Source organism: Lissotriton vulgaris, chromosome 6 (assembly GCF_964263255.1).
Source record: "Lissotriton vulgaris chromosome 6, aLisVul1.2, whole genome shotgun sequence".
Lineage (NCBI taxonomy): Eukaryota > Metazoa > Chordata > Amphibia > Caudata > Salamandridae > Lissotriton > Lissotriton vulgaris.
This window is the reverse complement of record NC_141694.1, coordinates 1409565328-1409588776: the sequence shown is the minus strand read 5'-3', so window position 1 is coordinate 1409588776 and position 23449 is coordinate 1409565328. Positions and strand designations below refer to the sequence as shown.

Below are 23449 nucleotides of genomic sequence, written 5' to 3'. Positions count from 1 at the left end.
CCTGGATCATTAAATTCATGACTCCAGGGGGCCATATTACAGAAGGTGCCCTGGAGCGCAATGGGTGTTTGCGCGCCCCCAGGGCACTTTGGTATGTCAGCAGGGGCCACAGAAACTTGTAATACCGATATCACTGGCACACAAGTGCCAGCGCTACCTTCAGAGGGTGTTCCATCATTTGCATGGGGGCATGGCCAATGCAAATGAGGGGATCCCTTTGCCTCTGTGCACGTGCCCTATTGCGTGCGTAGAGGCAAAGACGCTGTCAGAAGGTGCACTGTCAGTGCGCCCCCTGAGAGTATCCCTCTGGAGGGGGGAAGGAGTTCCCATGGACCCCCCAGACACCCCTTGCAGGTGGTTGCAGTCACTCACTGCACCCACCTGCATGGTGAAATCTAATCCCCCTTAAAAAAGCTGGCGGATTGCCACCTTTAGAGCGCAACACGGAGCAGTTGCTTCAAAGCCGCTCCGTATTTCACCTGAATGTGCTGCCCCCAGCGCAGCACAAATTTGCGGCTGCCATGGGTGCAACACATTCTATGTAATAAGGCCCACTTTCCCTGCTTGGGCCCAGCGCACCTGTTATAAGGTGCAGCAGGCGCAAACCGGGAGAGTGCGCCCTAATACATAATATGGTTTCAGGAAAGCTTACCATATTTTTTTAAAGCAACCTGATTTGGAGCTGTATGCTGTTCGGGTGGAGTGCAGAGTCCCCTTGTGGTTAGTTCTATGGCTGCAATTAGTGGCCCGACATTTTTTATGAGAAAGACTGAATGACGTTGACTTTTTATTAACAAAGCTTTATTAAACACATTTTATGTCAGTCACTTGTGTTAAATATTGTAATGTGTTAATTTATGAAATATACATTTGATTATAAGTATTGGTGACTTTTTGACAAAAACAATATATCTGCTTCATATATGTTGTTGTGCTGACCTCTTGATAAAGCCAATATACCCACGTTTTATATTTGATGTTCTGACCCTTTGAAAAAGTCAGTAGGTCTGCTTTACTTAAAATGACGCCTTTTGTAATTTTTCATCACATAGTCAGCTGTGCACAACTGCGCCCATCTGCCCGCTGCTCAAAGCCATAGGCCATACACAGCAGGACTTTGGGCGTCAGCAGAGGGCTGTGTGCGGGGCCTGGCTTCAGGCCAGGCTCTTCATCCAACCCCACACCACGCATGGCCTGAAGGCAGTACGCTGTGGGGACTTAGGGTACCTGCAGGGGGTTGGGCACAGCGCTTGGAGAGCATGCGCTATTAGGGGTAGGGTGCCTGTAGGGTGTGATGGTTACAGGTACTGGAGCACAGTGATAGACATCTTATTTTATGTTAAGAAAATCTATGACATTCATTGATAAGAACACATTTTAAAATAACGTTATTTTTAAGAATTGTGAAAATATCTTATTTTAAAATGTTTAAAAAGAATTTAGAAATTCACTGAAAATAATAATATTTATACAAACAAAACCACTGAAATTCTCTAGTTATAGTTATCTCAAGTAACTATAACTCATGCCCTATATTAACTATGCTTTCACCCTAATTGACTGACCGCAACATGCAAAGAAATGTGTTTGGGGGTCGCCACGATCCTGCAAGACACCTGCAGGATTCCAGAGGGACTGGGAAAATAATTACAAAAAATAAATGTGGATGCTTTTTTGTGGTGAGTTGGCACCCCACAGGGGAGTGGATGCAGGGCCTCCCGTCTAGCCATACCCTGCACCCAACTCCACACCGTGCACAGATGAAGGTCATGCAAGGCCAGGTTTTGGCTGCCTCCTGGGGGTTGAGTATGGTGATAACATCTTACTTTACATTTAAAACTTTAGAAATTCATTAAAAAACAAATGATAAAGTGATTTTGTAGTTTGGTATGGTAATAGTTTCTTACCGTGTGCAAAAAAACCTCAAAATTTCACTGAAAAAAAAACAAAGGTTAAAGTGACGTTATAAATAGCTGAAAATGTCAATTTAAATGTAAAAAACAAACACGGAAATTCATCAGATATACTTTACTGAGCTAACTAGAACTTGTGCCCGCAGCATGTTCTGCTTATGACCTCACAGTCATTTCCTGAGTACTGTAAAATTGGGTTATGAAGTCTGATATTTGCTCTGTACAATGCATGTATCAGGAAATTATATTACTTTATTTTAACTTCCTATGTGGCTGGGACTGGACATAAAGACAAACAAATTAATCAACTTCTGCATTTTTCACTTTTTAAAAGCAAATGCACATTGAGAAACAGATTACTTTTCTTAAGCAGTTATGAGAATAAATCAGTAAAAGTGGAAAACTGTGAGCCTATTTTAAGACTGAGACAAAATAGTCATCTGTAACCATACACCTGGGGACAGCGGTCAATTGTCTCCATGAATATTGTGCCAGAAATCTCTTTGTTAATATGTTACAAATACAAATAATGAGAATTAGCAAAGGAAAATAAATTAAGGGGCTGGATTTCTTTTAAATAGGAATTCAGCAGGATATCAATATATCCTGAGAGTCAACATTTAGTTTATTAAAGGAAACTGGTAAGCATCCTCATGTCAATACATTTTATGAGGGATATACAGAGGACACCCAGGAATCTGAAATATGTGTTCCAGTATGTTAAAACATATGTAGACTATCAGAAATCCCCATTGTGCTGGTGTGAGCTGTGCCACAGAGCAGCTACCCAATTAAAGTGGTTAGACTTAGGGCCTCTTTTACAAAACAATAAAGAGGTGCTGCAAGCCATTTTGCTGCGCCGAGCTGTGTCATTTCAAAAGCACGGTGATGCATCATATTAACAACAATACAGCACATCCGTGTGCTTTCCCCTGCGCTGTCACACTATTGGCTGTCATGCGCCAGCGCATGTACCCTTGCATCATGTTGCAAGGGTGCCTGTGTTCCGGTGATGATTGTTTTTGTGCAAGAAAGGACACCTTCTTGCACAAAAACAATAATTTATGGCATTTACCTCTTTCTTTGAGTTTTGCAGAATGCAGCATGCACAGAAAGAGTAAAAAATGACGAGAAATAAAAGTACACGCCCTCGAGGGAACCTGGCAGCCCGCTAGCAAGCCGGCCGAGAGCTGCTCTTCGCCATCCGCTTTTAAAATAATGAAATAGCTCCAGAGGACTAATCTTCACCCGCTTGCCTTGTCTTTGCCCCCTCCCGCTTCCGAGGCGATACACTTTAGGGTTCATGCGGCGGCGGTGGCGTTTCTCCGTCGGCAGTCCTCCCCGCTTTATGATCTTGTTGGGGGTGCTGTGGGTGGATGTGTGTGGGAGCGGCACTTCTTTGGGCAGCGGACACACTCAGAGAATCGCGAGCTGCGCTCCGCGCTCTGCCTCGCCTCAGAGAGTCCGGTTTCGGCTCCAGGTTCACCTTGGGCAGCGTCAGCACTTGTAGCTCTCAGGGGGAATTACAGGGTGCTGATTTTGAGTCAGGCACGAGAACTAGAACAGCTGCTTCAGAGTCGAAGTTGGCTTGTATCTTGTCTTCCTTCGAAGGGTCCTGGCCAGGTGCCCTGAATATAATTCAACGTGGGTGAGAGCAGATGCCCCGGTTACTTACCGGTAATCTTCATTACTCCGAGTATAGTCTTCCTCGCCACATGAGTTACAAAGTGAGCTTTAGCTCCACAACAGAACCCTCCAAAGCAAAAAGAAACCACCTCCCACCCCCTCCCAACATGGCCGACCAGTCCCACCTGACCTCTATAAGAGGCGGACCGGTCCAACCAACAGCCTGATCTACCAAGCAAACAATGAAGCCGATAGCCAGACAGGGAGGGGGGGAGGGAACTCATGTGGCGAGGAAGACTATACTCGGAGTAATGAAGATTACCGGTAAGTAACCGGGGCATTACCTCCTCGTAAGTCTTCCTCGCCCCCTGAGTTACAAAGTGAGCAAATACCCAAGCCAACAAGGCTTCATTGACCACCATAATAACAACACCACACGGTGATGCAGAGAAACCAACCCAAGGTTGGAGTATAATAAATGCAAAGAAAACAGGGACCACAGGAAACCTGAAATCAAGACCTAAAGGAAAAGTAGGCCAACCAGGAGTCGCATCTCCTGCACTCAGAACGGCCCCAGCGAAGTACCCCCCGGGACCGATAGTGACCCATGCACAAGGTGGGGGACGACCATGTCGACGCCTGACACATCTCCAAAGCGGAGACACCCACGAATGGGGCCCAGGGCACAGCGCCACACCCCGTGGACCGACCCCGGACCCCCGCCGGAACCACCGAACCCAGCGAAGCGCAGGACAAGATGACAGCCTGGGTAAGCCAAGCGAACCAAGGCGGAAAGAGAGGGCCAGAGGCCCGAACGAACCGGACCCAAACGACCCAACAGGCCATCCCACCCGGAAAGGGAAGACGTGCGGTCAAGAGAAACCAAAACCGCACACCGGACAACCAGCACGGACAAGAGAGGAACCTTGTCGGCAGGGAAAGGCGGTAAAGACACCACCCGAGCCCGGGACACCCGGGAAGGAACCCCGGGAAGGAAACGGGGAACAAGCCGGAGGAACAGCCAGTCCGACAAGACCCGCAAAATGGGAGGGGAGCGGAGGCACGACCCCCGCACGCCCATCCGCCCAGCAGACCCCACTGCCACCAGGAATAAAACCACCTCAAAGGTGAGGAACCGCAAAGCCACCGAGGCCCGGGGCACAAAAGGGCGGACCCTGAAGAGCTCGTAGACCGAGAGAGAGAACCCACGGGGGAGACAGGCAGAGCGTCCGAGGGCGACGGAGAAAACAAACTCCGGAGCCAAGCGAGCCACCAGGGAAACCAGCCCGTCGAACACCGGACTGTGGAAGGCCCGCAAGGCAGCCCATCGGGCCCACCGGGAAGAAGCGGCCACGCCCAAGGAAAAATCCCACAGCCAGGAATCCAAGACCCGCAAGGGGTCCACGGAGGAGCGGTCAGCCCCAAGCCGACCGCACCAAAGCCAGAGGGGAGCCCCTCACCCGGCACAGTAAGAGAAAGTGGAAGACCAGCGGTAGCCCAGCCCACCGCTCAAGAATCAGGCCTGCAGAGGGAGGCAGGCCAGCCGAAAGGGCCGGTACATCCCCGCCTCCGGGTGCGGGGGACCCAACCCAGGAACGAGAAGAACCCTGTACGGCCAGTAGGCTCGCACCGCCCGCTCGCAAAAGGAGCGGGTACCCGGGGCGGCGGCCCCGCCGGGAACCTCAAACTGGAACGCTCCCCGAAGTTGCGAGACAATGCTCAGGGGTCAAGCCACTCAGCACTGTATCGTTCCAACAAAAGTCCATGCGCAGCCGAAGCGCCCAGGAGCACTCCGGCCCTACCCAAGCGAATCCCGTAGCACAGAGGGCACGGGGGAAACGCGAACCTCAGACCGAAAGGTCAAGCGACAGACAGGGCAACCACAAGGACCCGGGAGGAGAGAGCAGAATCCGGGCCGGAGGGCCGAGGCCCCCGCTGTGAACAGGGCCCCCGGAGGCAGACCGAGTCGAGGCCCCAGGCGCCGAAACACCACCGGGGTCAGGGCGAGACCAGGCAACGAAGGCTAGATCCGACCCAGTCGAACCGCCCTCACCCAGTCGGACCCCGGGGAAAAGATAGCCCAAAGGGACAAGACCGGTGACACCTACACCAGCAGGACGACCGACCCGACCAAGACTTGGGGACCCCGAATGCACCGGTGCAACAGACGGCAGGCCAGGAGGATCGTTAGTGGGATCCCAAAACCCCACGCCTCCCGAGGAGACTGCGTCCAAAACACAGCGCCCAAGACCACTCGTCCGAAGCACGAGGAGCCGCGCGATATTAAAGAAAATCACTGTTTGAAAATTTCCCACTTTGGGATACTTCTACCGCACTGGCAGGGTTCGAACCCTGGCCTGTGAGGGCTGTCCCCACCAAAGGTACAAGCCTTACCTTTGAGCTATAGCTCCTTGGTTATATGGAACGCCTCATGTATTTGCGTGTCATCCGTGCGCAGGGGCCATGCTAATCATTCCAACTTCAGTAAATGTGCTGCTGAAGCGAGCACCATACGACCCCCGAAGGCGTACCAGCCCGAGACGGGATCCGAAGGGACCCCGACGGAGGAGAGACACCGCCCGACGTGCCGTCCACGAAAAAGAAGAGGCCGAGAGGAATCACCCCTCCCGACAGGGAGCGACAAGACCCACACCCGGCGAAGAACATCCACCAGGTGGGTCAGGAGCACAGCTCCCACCCCCGGGCCGGAAGGCAAGGCCAACGGACGCACCCGCAACTGAGAGAGGGAACCCCCACTCGCCGGCCGGCCCCACAGGCCGACCCCAGGTGTCCGGAAAACCCAACAGGCGAGACCAAGGACGGAGCCGGCCCCCCTCAACCCGTCGAGAAGGCAAACGCCCCGGGGACAGCCGCGTCCCAAGACGGGACGCAATGGAGGCCACAGCCCCCCCCCCCCGGGAACCCCCAGGAGAGAGAGGGCCGAAAGCCAGAACCTAGGGGCGACAAAAAGGAAGGGAGCGGCAGTCCCAGTACCAGACCGGGGAGAGCCGAAACTCGGGCCCGGATCCACAGGCGGACGGGGAGTCCGCAGGAAGGCCACGTCCGGGGGAGCGGGCCCCAATGAAAAGCCGTCACCGTCGACAAGGACGCAGCCAGACCAGACGGCCGTGTCTTCTCTGTATCCTTCCCCAGCTTTGCGGCCATCTGAGCGGCAAAGGTGACAAAGTCCACCTCCCCAATGCCCAGCACAATGGACGCAGGCAGAGGCCGGGAGACCGGAGACATGCGCAGAGAACGCACCCCGAGAAACCCCGGGAATACCCCCGCCGCCGGCAGAGGGAAATCCACGCCCTAACGCGGGACGAATCACGCCCCTGCGTGACCACCCTGCGTAGGGCCGAACTGCACAGAAGCGCAATATGCCACAAACATAGCACACAACACACCCGCAAGGGCCTAAGGCGCTCGCACAAAAGCTGTTGAGGACCCCCACCTGACTAACTCCCTGGGGCGCCCAACCCCGGACACCCCTGAAGCACGGAGGGGGCCGATGCGGAGAAAAAGCAAGCAAATGCCCAGAGCCGCAGAACGTGACTCCAGGTTGGGTAGGCACCGAGGCATAGAAATACCAGGACCGGGGACGCAACCGACCCCCAAGACCCGCCGAGGCGGGGAACCGCTCAATGGGCCCGGGCCCGCCCGGGACCGCTGCACCAACCATCGGGCCACACTCCCACTGGACGAGAGGTAGACGAGGCGAGGAGGGGCCAAGGGCCCCCGCCGCGCAAGGCCCGAAGGGCTAGCCTCGCCCAACAGGGAGACCCCGTAGACGGAGACAGAAGGGTCCCAAGGAGACCAGAAGGCACAGCCACCCGGCCTCCCAAACTCACTCGAGTCCGGAGCAACCTGACGGCCCAGGGCGAGCCAGGGCGTCAGAATGGGAAAACAGACACAAGGGATCTGACCCCACGTCGTGCCGCGCACCCCTAGGTCGCGCCAGTGTACCACAGAGAAGCTGGACATGACACATTGGTCAAGGTACACAAGGAAATTAAGTAATTAGCTCAGAATAACAGGATGTGCAGTCGACCCAGAGGAACCGTAAAGTCCCAGTAAATGGCAAACAACCACCACAAACAACACGAACACTACACATTGTGTTGCCTGCGACAGCCAGACAATACCGGGCCAGACACCAAAACATTAGTGAAACTGCAAGTACATCGTGTGAAAATGGTTTTATGAAAACCAATCAACTGCACCAGGTGAGGCTCGAACTCACAACCCCGCGCCAGTGACGCAGTCAAGGATATCAAAAATTTGCCTTTCCGCGGAATGAACCCCTGACCCTTCGAGGAGGAGACAGACGCGCCCTGCACGCAGCGTCCAAATCTGCCGGGGAATGCCGTCAGACCGATGAAAGACATCATCGGGCCAAACCCCGCCCCCGAGGGGCGGTGGGCGTTCGGAGTCAACACCAGCTCCGCAAACCGCCGCGGCCCGTAGGGCCAAATGATACGAAGGGAGGCGGCGGCGCACAGCGCCGCGGAGAGAGCATCCGGACCCGGACAGCGGAGCCCCCGAGGACTCGGCGACAGGCAAGGTAGGCCTGTAGTGAGAAGGAAGGAACCTTCGAAAACCGGGACGGGTAGATTACACATCGCCCTGAACCTCTGTGAGGGAGCGTTAGTGACTCACTGCCTCGAGGCCGGGTAACACACGCTGTGTGTTCACTGAGTACACCCGCCACGCCGAAGCGCTGCTGCTCCAGGCACGGCCCCCAGCACGTCGCGCTCTACCACTGTGAAAGCCCAGAGCCGGCAATTGCAGTCAGCGCACACGCTGGAAAGAAGGTAGAGCGCAACACCCGGCGGAAAGCCAGGCACGAGGTCAGAACTACAGTTGCACGAAACACAGTCGGGAGAGGCGGAAACTGACATGACTAGCCAGCCCTCCTTATTAGACCCTCAAATGCAACAGCATATCCCCTCAAATCATCCACATACCGCAGTAAGAATATATGTCAAGTTACACAAGGTCTGATATACAAACTGCATGCAGACAGGGGAGCAGCTCGAGCCCAGGGGAACAAGATACACATGGGCTTCTGCTGCGTCGGACCCAACCGCCCACATAGTGGCCAGGGCCCATCCGTAACGACCTGGGAAAACAAGGGAATGACTAAACACCCCACATCCCCGGCCGCCCCCCCCCCCTGTAGACCCATGGCACGCTATAGCAGCACCTAACCGGCCCCACAGGACCGGGGGAAGGAAGAGGGGGGGGGGATTTTTTAGGCATAAGGCACCAGAGACCGCTAGAGCAGGTCCTCCACCCTAAACCCCAAGGGCCAGCTCACGCCGGCCCATCTTACCTGAACAGCGCCTCTGGAGAGTATCGCGCAGAACAAAAAAAACAGGCTGTTGGTTGGGCCGGTCCGCCTCTTATAGAGGTCAGGTGGGACTGGTCGGCCATGTTGGGAGGGGGTGGGAGGTGGTTTCTTTTTGCTTTGGAGGGTTCTGTTGTGGAGCTAAAGCTCACTTTGTAACTCAGGGGGCGAGGAAGACTTACGAGGAGGTAATATAGGAGATAAGCCAGAAGCATGGGATGAGTGTACAGCGTATGGATACAGCCATCCCGCCTCTCATGAATACAAATCTGGTTGGTAAAGGGAGCAAGTCAGCAATTCAACCCAAGGGAAAGGATCTACCTGTTAATCCCAACAGGGAGGTAACACTGGGCAGAAGATATAAATTAAGATCTAATAACTCTTAATTAAGAGCTATTAGCCCCTGGAGTGACTCCTTCACTCAGGTCCTACTTTAAATTAAATCTGCAGTGTAATTCACAGTGCAATATGGAACCCGTTAAGGAGGCAGCAGCCATGCAACAACATATCTCAACTCTACCCCCGGCTATTTTAGTTTCAAACAGGTTCTCGCCCTTGAGTGACTCCACTTCCATTCCGGAACCGGGGGATCTTGATTTGGTGGGGAGGGCCGACCATATCTTAAGCAAGTCAGCTAAGGAGGTCTCTAAAGATGCTTCAGGTTTGGACGTAGTGCAGGGACTGTGGCGCCACCTCTCGCTAGAGATTAAAAACCGATTCGCTACTTCAGAAACTAATAAGAAAAAAATTCAAGATACATGTAGTAGTTTGGAGGAGAATCTATCAGTACAAACTAAGCGTATGGAGGTCCTGGAAAATAAATTCTTAGAACTCGGAAAGACCTGAAAGACGTTCTCAGGAACTGGACAGGCTTGAGGTAAGAGAAAGTATTCCGTTTAGAGCTGTAGTTGAGAGGCGATTTCAGGAGTTGCAGCTGGGCCACTTATATTCAGATTAAAGTGTATTTTATTGTTGAACTTTTATATGGCGCGAACTCGCGTTCGAGTTCGCGCCATATAAAAGTTCAAAAATAAAATAATTATCTTGGAGAGGTTCTCTCATGGCATGGAGTCCAGAGAAGTAGAAATATCAACCTGTTTCTAGCTGCTGAAAATCAGTTAGATACCTGTACATGTACTACAGACATAGACACATGGCACATGTGAAAAAACTCCTTATCAATATGACTTAGGTGTAACTCACAAGTGGATCAGATCTCTCCCACTCTCTTAGCTCTGCACTTGGTGTTGTGGTACCTGAGAAGCTATTTGAATCTAGTCAAGTGTCCCTGTCAGTCCCCTAACGCTCGCCTGAGCTGACCATGGCAAACAACACTGTAAAGTTCTGGACCAGAGCTGGAGGAAAGACTATGATCCTGACGAATAAAAATGTATTATCTTGAATTAAAATAATTTATATCCATCTGCAGATCTGCAAAAGCTCAATGTTTACATCATTGATTTTTCCTGCTGACGACCAGCCTAAGGACATTTTTAAGTTTGTGCAACATGTTTTCACAGCTACTGTTGTTAAGGCTATTACTGAACCCTCTACAGCACAATGTGAATCAATTTAAACTTTCTTAAGAACAAGTTTTTTAATATCCATAGTTCTTTGGACAGGCTTTTAGAGCATCTCCTTTCATGTCAGTCCCCTGTGGGAGTTTTTGACCAGTCTCTGTCCAACTCCATCCCTTTCATCCATGCTTTCCCCTTTTAGGTCTCAGCTCTAGGCAGCGCATGCGGTGTCTCAAAGAGACATGTTGTATATACTTTGTGGGCTTCAGCATGCCATAGGTTTCCTATTTGCTGGCTCCATCGTCGCTCTACTATTCTTTCTCCTCATTTGTCCATGGCATGCATGCATCATGCTTCTTCTTGTGTTTAGCCCTCCCCTAGAGCATGGACCAATCACTACTATCCATCCACTGCTCCCATTTTAGATAGTGTTTTAGGAACTACTTTTTAAATTTGTTTTGAACACAATACAAGCGCTCGTGTTTTCAGTTACTCTGAGCTCGGACAGCCCCGTAAATCTTGTTCTTATCTTGTCACATTTGATGAGCATTCAAAGACTGAGATCAAATGTCAGATGCTCTTTTCAGAGGGCATCTGTTCTGTGCCCCATCATCCTCCCAATTTGCTGCTTATTTTGTTCAGGACCCAGTGTTGTCTGCCTGTCGCCACTACTGGGGAAAGAAACATCATCACTGTGTGAGGCACAACCTTCATGCTTATACTGCTTGATAGGCTGCTGGCAGATGGATCAACTGGGCTTCCTGTGCTGCATTAGCCATTGCTCTAGTCTATTGTGGTCCTCCACTTGCGCTCAAGGTTTGAAAACCTGGTGCTGCAGGCACGCAACTGCACATAGGAAGTGCGTTTTTTGAGTCTGGTACTATTTTAGGTTTTAGTCAGTTCCGTGGGGTTGGTTGTAAGCGGCCATAATGTTTAGAACACCCTGTCTGAGACTATTATCCTGCTTGATCATTTTTAGCAGGCTGTGTGCATGACTCCTCAGCAGCTGTGTGCAAGTTTAGGGGGTGCTTGGTGTGTGCGTGATTGTGACACAGTGTTTTTACTCGTAAGAACTGGCTGGCTCCCGGTTGCTGCCTGGCGTGCCCTGTTTGCTTCATGATTCGCCCACACTTGTATTTACAAGTGACATGTTTGAAACAGACGTGCTTGCTCCTCCTCTCCAAATATACATTTAGGCTATTGGGTGATTATTGTATTAATGATTTCACCCAAATGTATATCACTTTGAGCCTGATGTAAAATGTCAGGTCACAAACCAGATGCTATTTTTGGACAGTGACTGGTTTAATCTTTGAGAATATTTCTGTGCTGCAACTCTTGTGCATATCCATAACCGCACAATAATGGCTATTCTTTAGGATTTGCAAAATCATGCTTTTTAATATTAATGAGGTAGAGCTCTATTTACAATTCCAATTGATAGAGTTAAAAAAGCAGGTTTGAAGGCCAGCAAACTACTGCCACTGCATTCTCATTCGCGAGACAACTTTTTTATTGCCACCCCTGTCTCCTAAAGGGGCAAGGGCTGTGATAAAAAAATTAAGTACCACGACATGAAGGGCATCGGGAGAGCGCTGTATGCTACCTCAATGCTTTGCCCACATTCAGAAAGTGAAAGCTGTCTCTTAAGAACAGCTTCCATTTTGTCAATGTCACCCCACCCCTTTGAGGAGTTGATAAGTCATGAATGTTTGCAGAGTATTGACACATTTGATTGTGATACGTTAGTGGGAGGGCGGGGGGGCTGACGCCTTCCTTCTGACTTGCAAGGTGTTGCAATGTGTAAACAATCCATTTAATTGCTCCTTCACAATGAGTCAATAGCTAGCTGTTCTCTTGATTTAGATGTTTTGTTACTAGCTATTATGCAGCACACACTCTGCTGAAGGTAAGCCGGTGCTGAACTTTTGGTAGTCCTGGGGGTGATTTCCCAAATGATAAATCAGGTTCAGATTCAGCTTGAAGAGATGTGCTCTCCATAGTGTGAATGGGAATGTGCAAGTGATAGGTGAATGTGTCAGCATTTATGATTTGAGGTTGAAAGTTATTGGTCTTTGGTGGGTGTGGTGAAGACCATGTTACTTATGCATTTCCTCAGTAGTTGTGTTGATGTGATTAAAAAGCAGTTAGTGGCAGCAAGTGCATTGGGTTGCTCTAATGGCAAGCTTATTATGGATTTGAGCTGTGTTGGGTTAATCTTTGCAGTTCTGACACAATTTATTCTACTGTAGGCTATTGAGTTTATTTTGTGCAAGAGTTCTGTTGGACTCTTATTCAATGTTCTTTCCAGCACTTACTCGTGGGTATTATGAGTGTCATACGTAATAAGTAGTATATTGTGATATTCATAACAACGCCTATCTGTGGTGCGTTAGATGTTTGTGTAGCGGTCTGTATAACCTTGGATTTTATGCATACAATGTTGGATGAATGTTTGTTTGGAGATATGAGATGTTGTGAGTATGGTGATGCCCTACTATACAGCAGATCTGTGCTGTGTTAACATGGCTAAAGCATTTGTTCACCCCAAGGAGTCACTTAGCACTTGTAGGAAATGTGTTCCGCCCAGTTAATCCCCCAGGATTTTTCACTTTTAATGACCTGTTTTTTTAACTTTTGCTCTGGATGAGTCCCACTGACATTCACTCACTGTAAATTCTGTAGAAATAAGACTGAGAGGGCTAACCGCCATTGACCACCTTTTAAGATAAGGCTGCTGCTGTGCAGCTAGAGTTAGAGGCTCTGGGCTGGTTACATGCGAACACGTGAGCGCATGTGTTGCACATATGTCCAGGCGAGCTTGTGCAACTCCCGTCTATTGCAGTCCCGTATGTACACAAGGATAGCCTTTAACAAAAGGGACAATTTCGAGATTGGTGCTGACCTGGTGTAGGCCTTATAATATCAGTGTACACAGCAACAAACTACAGGAGGTTGCCCGTGAACCCTATAGAGACCAGGACAAATGTGTGTAACATACAACAGTTATAATATCAGTGGGCATTCATAGTATAGGTCTTTAGTGCTTACCTGAAAAGAACGGGTGAGTTAGAAAATATACATATGCATTATGACCACAGCACCGTTTTGCCCTACGTAGGCCTAGAGAAACCAATCAGGTGTCAATCTTAGGGTAAACATGTACCAGATCCACTGTGACTTTTGGGATAACTGCACTCCTTATGGCTCTCGGAGAAATGCTACATTTCAAGTCTTTGTCCCAAGTTATTTACACTGCTGATCAGCAGGAGGATTAAAGGTCACACCAAAAAATAGAGCCATTTGACAATGCTAGGTACAATTGGGAGGAAATTTGCATGTGCTAATTATCTGTTCACAATTTGCCTGCCTTGGACAAGCCCTAGCCCAAGGAAACGAAACAGGAAGGCCAGATATTTGGAGACAAACACAGTAGGGGCTCCCCTTTGAGGTTTTGGTGTTTCAGGCAGTTATGGACAAGGCTGATGGTCTCCAGGAAGGTCTTTCCATAGACAAATTGAAGTTGCCATCTTTAAATGTTCCTGAAAGCTGTGCAGGAGGGTTGGGACAGGGAAGGAATGATATGGCATCCTAGGATGTGGTAGCGGTGCTTATGTTCTAGAACTTTCCACTCCCACTTAAATACCCCTGTACAATGGAGGGACACTTGAGAACTCATTGGACCTGTGAGCGATCATGCCAGAGAAATGCTCAGCTGAAAGAACTACATGACTCCACTGCAGTGAACAAACCGCAGACACCTCCCCGTATGCCTGGATGTTGGTGGGAAAAAGAAGCAGAATGCTGAATCTGCAAAGCACACAACAGCTGCAGTGTGGCAGGAGCATCTCCCTGAGATTTTTTATGGCCCCAGAGACCCCATCCACAGGGACCAACATGAAAATAAACTGTCCCTGAGAGACTCCATCTCCCTGGGACAGCAGAATCTCAAGGAGAGTGCCATCATGCTCCCTGGATGGGAGGGGTCGGGGGCACCCTGCTGCCTATGCCTGTGTCTGGAGGGAATAGGGAGCACATTGCCATCAACTCCCCTCCACCCAATTATGTACAAGAGAAAGAAGCAGGATTCGGGCTCTGTGCAACACAAAACAGCCGCAAAGCAGCATGAGCCAACAGGGCTACATGGGCTTGGGCTTCCCACGCAGCCCCAACAATGAATGTATTCTAGGTGCACCCAGCCTTGAAAAAAGAATATGTAAAGATAAGAAAGTAGCCATAAATAAACATGGGTAAAGTCATTTAGGATGAGTGGCAAATCTGCTCACAAAATACCCATGCTGGGATGAGGGAGCACCTCATAAGCCCTTGGAAAGTTCAAAATCTGTATATTTTACTTTACTCTGTCATGCCTCAGGAAGGGTAGGGGCACCATCAATGATTAGAAAGTGCACTGGGGCTAGCCGTGTGTCAGGAGGCAATTGAACAGGGAATGCTACCTGCCTTGCTGAGAGAAGCATATATAGTGATACTGCATAAACCAGGGAGGGATGCCACCGAATGTGAATCATTTCGTCCATTAGCCATTATTAATGTGAATGCAAAGATCCTGTGGAAGATTTTAGCTCACCGTTTGGCTAAGGTAGCGAGGGACCTGATGCATCCTGACCAGGCGGGGTTCATGGGAGGCCGCTCTACCACCACTAATATAAGGAAGGCATTTCTTATAATAGAACAGATTGTAAAAGGGGAGTAGCCTTGTGCGCTTGCCAGTTTGGATGCCCATAAGGCATTTGACACTGTAAACTAGAAGTACAAGACTTTTGTATTAAAACGTTATGTATTGGGCGACACCTACTCAAAGTGGATACAGTTATTTTATACAGACAGTAAAGCCAGGATGAAGGTTAGTTATAGGCTTTCGGATAGTTGATCGGTGGAAATGGGGACCAGAAAAGGGTGTCCCCTATCGCTGTTGATTTTTGCATTGGTTATTGAACCCCTAGCAAGATTACAGTGATCTAGGCATGCAGAGGAGGGAGTGATGGTTGGGAACAGGCAGAAGATTGTCTTCTTCTTTGCAGATGACATTTTGATGACCCTACAAAACCCTGTAAATTCATGGTCAGCTATGCATGACACAATGACGGAGGGAGGGATTCATTCGAGGTTTACACACAATGCGGATAAGTCTGTAATTTACAAAAATCACAAAAAACATATATTTCGCGCAAAAAAAGAAAGTGAACGGGGGGCAGAATGAAGTGCAGCAGTCCTCAGGAGTTGGCCCACAAAGATTGCCCTAAGTCTCCCTGGGGTTGCTTTAATGCCCTTGGGATAAGTGATCATTACTTTTTGAGTCTGTGCTTTTACACATACGCTCTGGGTGAGTAAGTGGGGGTTAGGTTGGTATAGCTATCCATCATATGGCTCTGGAGGCAGCATGTTTAAAAATAGAAATACGACTCTTGCATACATTTTATTAAATGTATAATTTTGTGCTGACAATGAGGTGATTGACAATGAAATGTTATGTTATGTGTATTAGTAAAACACTATCAATTGTGAGAGTATCCAGGAGCTAAATAGGTGTATATACCTAGTTTTCCTGTGGTAGGTTGGTTAATTGAAAAGCCAGGTCTTTTTGTGGAATTCAAGAAGAGAGGAGGAGGCTCTGATGTGGAGCGGGAGTAGGAGTTCTGCAGAGGTGTCTGGATGGTTGGTGGAAGGAGATATAACTGTTCAGATAGGTGCGGCCTCAGTTGGAGAGTACCTTGACTGTGTGTTAGGAGTTTGAATTGAGCTGGTTTGTGTATTAGCAGCCAGTGTAATTCCCTGAGGTGTGGTAATGGGAGTTCTGTTTGGGGGGTTGAGGGTGAGTCTTCCTGACGAGTTTTGGAGGGTATGTAGTCTTCTAGTGAGTTGCTTAGTGATCCCAGAGTAGGTGGTGCTCTTATAGTCCAACTTGCTGGTGACTAGGGCATCAATAACAGTTCTTCTTATGCTGCTTGGAAGCCATTTGAAGATCTTCCTCAGCATCTTCAGGGTTTGGAAGCAGGATGCAGTGGCGGCATTGACCTGTACAGTCATGGCCAGTTTGCTGTTGATGGTTATTCTGAGGTTCTGGCTGGGTTCTCTGTGTGGATTCAAGTTTGGCTGGCCACTAGCTGCAGTCCCATGGTGAAGTATTCTTGCTGAAGATCACTACTTCCTGTCTTGTCCATGTTGAGTTTGAGACAGTTGTCTTTCATCCAGTTAGCAACGTCGGCCGTGCGGGCAATAAACTTGTTTCTTGTGTTCGGAGTGTTGTCTGAGAAGGAGAGTATAAGCTGCTTGTTATCTGCATTGGAGGGGATGTTGATGTCATGTGCTCGGATGACATTCGCCAAATGGATCATGTATGAATTGAACAGGGTGGGGCTGAGTGATAAACCTTGAGGGGCTCTGCAGATGAGTTTGTGGGCCTCTGAGGAGTAAGGTCTCAGGCTAACAGCTTGTGTTCTATCTTTTAGGAAGGAGCAGATCTAGCCGAGCGCATATGCTTGGATGCTAATTTGATGTAGACGCTTGATGAGGATGGGTTATGAGACAGTTTCAAATGCTGCAGAGAGATCCAAAAGAATGAGGTTTGCCATGTACATGTAGTCTCTGGCAGCGACAAGTGCTATTTCTGCATAGTGGTTGGGCCTAAAGCCAAAATGAATGGCATTGAGGAGCTGGTGGTTGCTGAGGTGGTCAGTGAGGCATTAGTTTATTAGTTTCTCTAAGACCTTTGCTGGGCATGGAAGAAAAGAGATAGATCTGTAATTAGAAAGAGTTGCTGGGTCAGCAAATGGTTTCTTGAGCAGTAACATGATGGTGGCATGTTTTCAGCTGTCTGTGAATGAGGCTGAGTCAATGGAGGCATTGAGGATGGGTGTAAGTGATTCACTGATTAGTAGGAGTCTTTTTTGTGAAGGCGTGGTGGGGGCAAGGGTCAGATGGTGCCCCTAAGTGGATGGTCTTCATGGTAGCAGCAATTTCAATAGTGGTAATGGCAGGCCACGGATCAGGGTTTGATAATCGGTTGTAATGGGAAGCTGAGGTACACCGGTAACGGGGTCCGGTAGAAGGTCAAAGTTGCTGTATATGGACTTGGTTTTGATGCAGAAGAATTTCGAGAGCTTCTTACAAAGGTCTAGTGAGTTGGTGAAATTGCGGCAGGAGGCGTGGTGAAATCTTTGATGATGGCGTAGATTTTGTTGCTGCTGTTATGTGCTACATCGATGCAATGTGCTTGAGATGTGAGCTTGGTGTTCCTTATCTGCTGGGGGTAACGTCTAAAGGCTGATTTCACGATGTCTTTATCTGCAGTGTCTTCACTTGTTCTCTTCTCCATTTGTGCTCCAGTTGCTTGCAGTGGCGTCTGAGTTCTTCTGTATACCAGCTGGCCTGTAGTCGGTCTCTTGCCTTTGGGTTATGCTTGAGAGGAGCCAAGGTGGCAGTAGATGTAGTGATCCAGCTTTTTAGGTTTTGCTGTCTTTCATCAAGTTGGTGCGCTTCGGCTGATGCTCGGAGAGGGTGGATGGCCACTCCTCTTGTGAGTTGCTTTTTCAGCTCCGGCGGGTGATTTCTGTACTGGTAGGTCTTAGTGCAGGCTGGGTATACTGGACTGACGAGGGTGTGGTCCATCCAAGTCATAGTTACTGGCTTTTTGACTGTGATGTTACTGATTGAGGAGAAAATCGGGTCAAATAGGTGTATGTGTCCGGCAGTGTGAGTGGGTTTGGTAACACATGCTAGGTAAGACTATGGTTTGCAAGGTTTTCTAGAACAGCCATAGAGTTTGGGTCAGTGCGATCTTCTATGCCAAAGTTAAGGTCTTCAAGGAGGAGGAATGTGCTGGTTTTGAGATGAGGTGTGCAACAAAGTCTGTGATGTTGCGGCAAAATTGGTGTGGAATTCAGCTAGTCTATATATGAGGGTTCTGCCCAGGGAGAAGTTGGCTGTGTCATTTATCTTGAAACGTGAGGTGCTCCAGGTAGCTGGTGGAGGATTCCATGTGGGTGGTGCAGCTGATGGTATCTTTGACTATAATGGTGACTCCACCTCTGGGCTTGCGCTGATGGTCTTGCCTAACGATCTTGTAGCCAGCAGAGATGGCGGTAGTGATGTCTGATGCTGAAGTCAGGTTTAGCCATGTTTCTGTGAAAAAGAGCAGGTACGGAGTGTAGTAGTGCAGTATGTTCCATATCTCCATGCATGTTTGGTGAGTGAGCAGGCATTGCGGAGCATGCATGTGGGGTTTTATTGGGATGGTGTTTAGTCGGTGGGAGCGAGTGAGGTACTGGGTGTTGTTGGTGCATGAACGGTGGGTGTAGGGTATGGGGAGTGCATAAGAACTTGTAGGAGGTGCAAGTGCAAGTGAACACTCCTTCCGTGTTCTAGGGTGTGGTATGGCAGAGGTGCAACGAGCAGCAGCCACAGTAAAAAACATGTAAGAGCACAGCTGTGTACAAGTAGGTAGGGTGACAATCAGGGTTCCTGGCACTGGGTGCGGTCCAGGCGCAGATGGGCGCAGACGGGCTTGCGTTTTGTGTGCCAACGGCGCATCCGCACTGAAGGTGGGCAGGAAACCAGTAAAGTCACTTCATGTACAGAGTGATGGTGAGAAATTAAGGTTACGTGTTTTAATGAATATCACTGAATATTGGTACATCCCCACTGATTTCAATGGTGTTGCATGGAGTAATCTCAACATGTTTCCCCCCTGTGCAGGCGTTTTAATGAGTGGGTGGGATTCGGACGGCCCCCGTCTTCCGGACATGCCCACGTGACATCGGACGGCCAGGGGCTGTCCGAAGCACACAAGGGGTTGAAACCTTTCACAGTGCTGTCAGACACAGAACTCTACAATGGATATACAATGGATATAGAGTGTACGAAGACACCTGACATGTGTGTGGTGTATTATCTACAAGCATCTTGACTATGCTCATTGATTGCCTCTGAACGTAGTGTATCTAGTATCCAGGTAAAGTCAGTTTTACAAGAACAAGCTTCAGTAACACATGCAGATGTTCTGCTATGTCTGCCAATTTTATGCAATTGGAAGTGAACTGTGGAAAGTGCATTTGTAGGTGATCATGTGAGCCTTCCCATCGGAGACCATGCTCATGGGCAGTAAAATGTGAGGCAGATGAGGTAAACACCCATAGACTCTCTGTGGATAATCCCATACATTACCAATTATTTGCCCAAACTTTTAGAAAATATTTTGTTCACAACAAAACAAGAACGATACATTGGGGCCTAAATTGCCTTATACGACCTAAATAAAAATATCTAAGAACCACAGTTGTCAACAGGCTTAGTATGGGCTATCAAAGTAAGAGGAAAACACAACTATCTAATGTTCAAGTTACTCATAGGCTTGAACTAGCGAAGCTTCTAGTCAGCACTTCTAAATTTAAATGGTTGAGGCACTTCTTCAATAAAGTTATGGATAAGGGCATGGTCTTCTCCAGGTTTCTCTAATTCTGTAATAGGGAGAAAAACTACAAAAGGGAAAATGATTTCAATGTGAAGAAAATGCGCAAACAAGAAATTTCTCAAATTTCATGACCCTATAAATGCAGACGTGATGTGATGTGAACACAACACGCATTTTAGGAGGGCCGGCTTCAGGGCAGTGCGACCGGTGCGGCCGCAATGGGCACAGACCCGTTGAGGAGGGTGCTGTGACCTCAGGGGGGTGCTGTGTTTAGCAATATCTTATGATAGGAGAGGTCAGGGGCACTTTTGCAGGTGGTAGGGAGAGAATCCGAGGAGCCGTTCATGGGACGTGGGGGTGCCAATATTGATTGTCGCAACGGGCGCCACTTTTGTGTGACTATCATACATTTCTACGCAGAACTTTTAATCCACTGAGCTCATGGACTTGGGTGCATAGGGGGTTTGTGAATTTGGGGCACAGTCCACGGTGTGTGTGTGCATGCCCACTCCTGTACATGACTGAGTGAGGAAGAACTCACAGTTTAATCAATATTTATTTTTTGTTCTTGGTTTGCGGTCTTCCTGAGAAATTGATTTTAGTGCCCACAGTCCTACTGAGTCTGGACATGCCTCTCGAATAACTGGTACTGTATTTAAGTAGAGTGTGTCTGCACGGAACTGGGACATGCCGCGGTGAGCAGTTGTCTCCCCATTTCTTGGAGCCTCCCTGGAAAATGAAAGGCAGGGCTCCGGCCAAACCACTGAAACCTTTCATACGGACACCACACATTATTCAGCTTCTTGGAAGTATCTGCTTCCCTACACACCAAGCTGCTATCAAATCCATGAGCAGTTCCAATTTGGCCTTTAAACCTTTGGCTGCTGGAACCTTTCAAACCCAGGGCTGAGCCTTTTTGATGCTTGGGGCACTTCGTGCTCAAGACTTCATAACTTTTTTTCCACAAAAAGGTACCCAGGACACATTTTTTTCGCCCCCCCCCCCCCCCCCCCCATATCTTAGAGAATTTGAAGGTAACGAAGGTTTCTGGGTTACCCTGTAAGGAACCAAATGTAGAAAATTGAGTTGGGTTTAAAAAAAAAACAAAATGGGTAGTGCTATGCGAAAAAACACGTCTTCCCCTAAAAATGGCACAAACAAAAGGTTTGCTGTGCCAAGGTCACCACCTTTCGAGCTTTGAGCAGCAAGCAGACCTGGAAAAAAACATTTTTTTACCACTAGTTTTGAATTTTTCTAACTGTTCCACTTTTTAGGTCTCGCCTGGAAATCGCATCCGAAGGATGCGTCCAGGCTGGAGACTTAAAGCTGTCTGACACGGGGAATGAAGGACAAGAAACTGTGACGAGCTTATCCTTGGCTGGATTCAGCTGCGTGCACGCGCACCAACATTCACGCATGCGCACATCACAGCCACACGCATACACAGCACTCACGCATGCGCACATACACACGCATACACAGGCACACCCCCGTCACCTACACGCATACACAGAGACCCCTCCACACACACCAGCCCCTCTCCTCCCGGCTCCACACACACACACACGCATTTACACTTACACAGACACGCAGGCACCCAGACAGGCAACCCCCCCCCGTCACACACACGCATACACACAGACTCCAGGACACATACACATACACACACACATGCACGCTCACACACATACACAGCCCGCCGCCGCGCGCGCCCACACAGATGCGCCCCCCCCCAACAAGGCGAAGCCCCACTCACCGGCATCCTCAGTGCAGCGGCTCCCACCGGCAGCAAGACTCTTCTTCCCTTCTTCGGCACCGGGGCGCAGGGTAGGCTCCTGCCTGCTCCGGTGCTCCAAACAATCGCGGCTCTTCCGTGGGAGGCGGGGTAGGCTCCCGCCCTCCTACTTCCGGTTGTCCCGCCCGGCCTGCCTGACTTTCTGGTCGCAGGCCGGCGCAAAACGCTGCATAAAAATGCTTAGAACAAAGGCTGCTTCTCAGTTTCTTTTCATCTTCCAGAATATCCCCCTCGAGCATCTCTATGTGCCTCGTTAGTTCCGTTCTATGCCCCACCATCAGAGCAAGAGCTCTGCCTTTTATGACTACACGAAGGGATCGAAGGGGAAGTGACATGGGAGTAAAGAAGGGCGGAAAGAAGCAGGGAGTGAGTTGAGGGGGTAGTTTATGTCTTCCGGTCACAGTGCCGAGCAGGCAGGGAGGTGCTCGTCCAAAGCACTCAGTGGCAATTTGTAGAGGAATTCCGCGACCGCGCTCCGGTTACCGGCGTCTTGTGTTTTTTCTTTTTTAATTGCGAGCCTCTTTCAGACGTCTGATCGGGATCAGTCCTCGGGCTCGCGCGCGGGCCGGGGTGCATTTCTTGAACAGACGAGTATCGCCTGCCCGGCGGGCCCGGTACCAGGGCAGCCACTGCTGCTAGAAGCGGCGCGGGAGCAGGCGAGGCGCTGTGTACCTGCCAGGCACACTAACAAACCAAGGAGGGGAGACCCCATAACCAAGGGCGGAGAAGACACCACCTTTATGGTGGGGCATGGACAGCCCTGAGAAGAGCCGAGCCAGGGGTCTGGTGTGGCTCTAAGAGCCAGAGCACGAGCCGAGCCAGCCAAATATGTAAATCAGACGAACGATAGCAAGAAAAAAGACATAAAAATAAAACGTTATATATTTTCAACATTTTTCAGTGTCTCAATTAAGTGCATACTATTATATAACTGAGTTAAGCAGCATTTATTGAAAGTAATATTTATAACTTCAAGCATTCAAGTATCACCCCATGCCCTGGTGACATTGCCATGTTCTCTGTTTACGCAGCCTGTATTATTATTATTATACATGAATCAAGATTCGTTTATTTATGCTAACCTTCTATAACTGAAGTTTTTGTAAGGCACAGATCCACTATTGAATTAATTCAATGTGCTCTCAAACGGGATGGCTAAGGAAAAGTGAAGTGAAGCAATGGGCCGTGGAGAGTGCGTGCAGAGTGAGTGCAGAGTGACAGTGAGTGCGGAGTGACAGTGAGTGCGGAGTGACAGTGAGTGCGGAGTGACAGTGAGTGCAGAGTGACAGTGAGTGCAGAGTGACAGTGAGTGCAGAGTGACAGTGAGTGCAGAGTGACAGTGAGTGCAGAGTGACAGTGAGTGCAGAGTGCGTGCAGAAACAGTGAGTGCAGAGTGCGTGCAGAGTCAGAGTGAGTGCAGAGTGACAGTGAGTGCAGAGTGAGTGCAGTGACAGTGAGTGCAGAGTGACAGTGAGTGCAGAGTGCGTACAGAATGACAGTGCGTGCAGAGTGACAGTGCGTGCAGAGTGACAGTGAGTGCAGAGTGCGTGCAGAGTGACAGTAAGTGCAGAGTGCGTGCAGAGTGACAGTGAGTGCAGAGTGACAGTGAGTGCAGAGTGAGTGCAGAGTGACAGTGAGTGCAGAGTGACAGTGAGTGCGGAGTGACAGTGAGTGCGGAGTGACAGTGAGTGCAGAGTGACAGTGAGTGCAGAGTGCGTGCAGAGTGACAGTAAGTGCAGAGTGCGTGCAGAGTGACAGTGAGTGCAGAGTGACAGTGAGTGCAGAGTGAGTGCAGAGTGACAGTGAGTGCAGAGTGAC

The 23449-nt window shown here is 49.4% G+C and overlaps 1 protein-coding gene and 1 pseudogene across 1 annotated transcript in view; one reads left to right on the top strand and one right to left on the bottom strand.

Annotated features, from left to right (window-relative positions):
- The window catches only part of SMIM28 (small integral membrane protein 28), a 201490-nt gene that overhangs the window by 104816 nt on the left and 73225 nt on the right, over positions 1 to 23449 (top strand). The gene's annotated exons all lie outside the window — the stretch shown is intronic.
- Positions 5953 to 6048, bottom strand: LOC147708934 (U6 spliceosomal RNA; annotated as a pseudogene).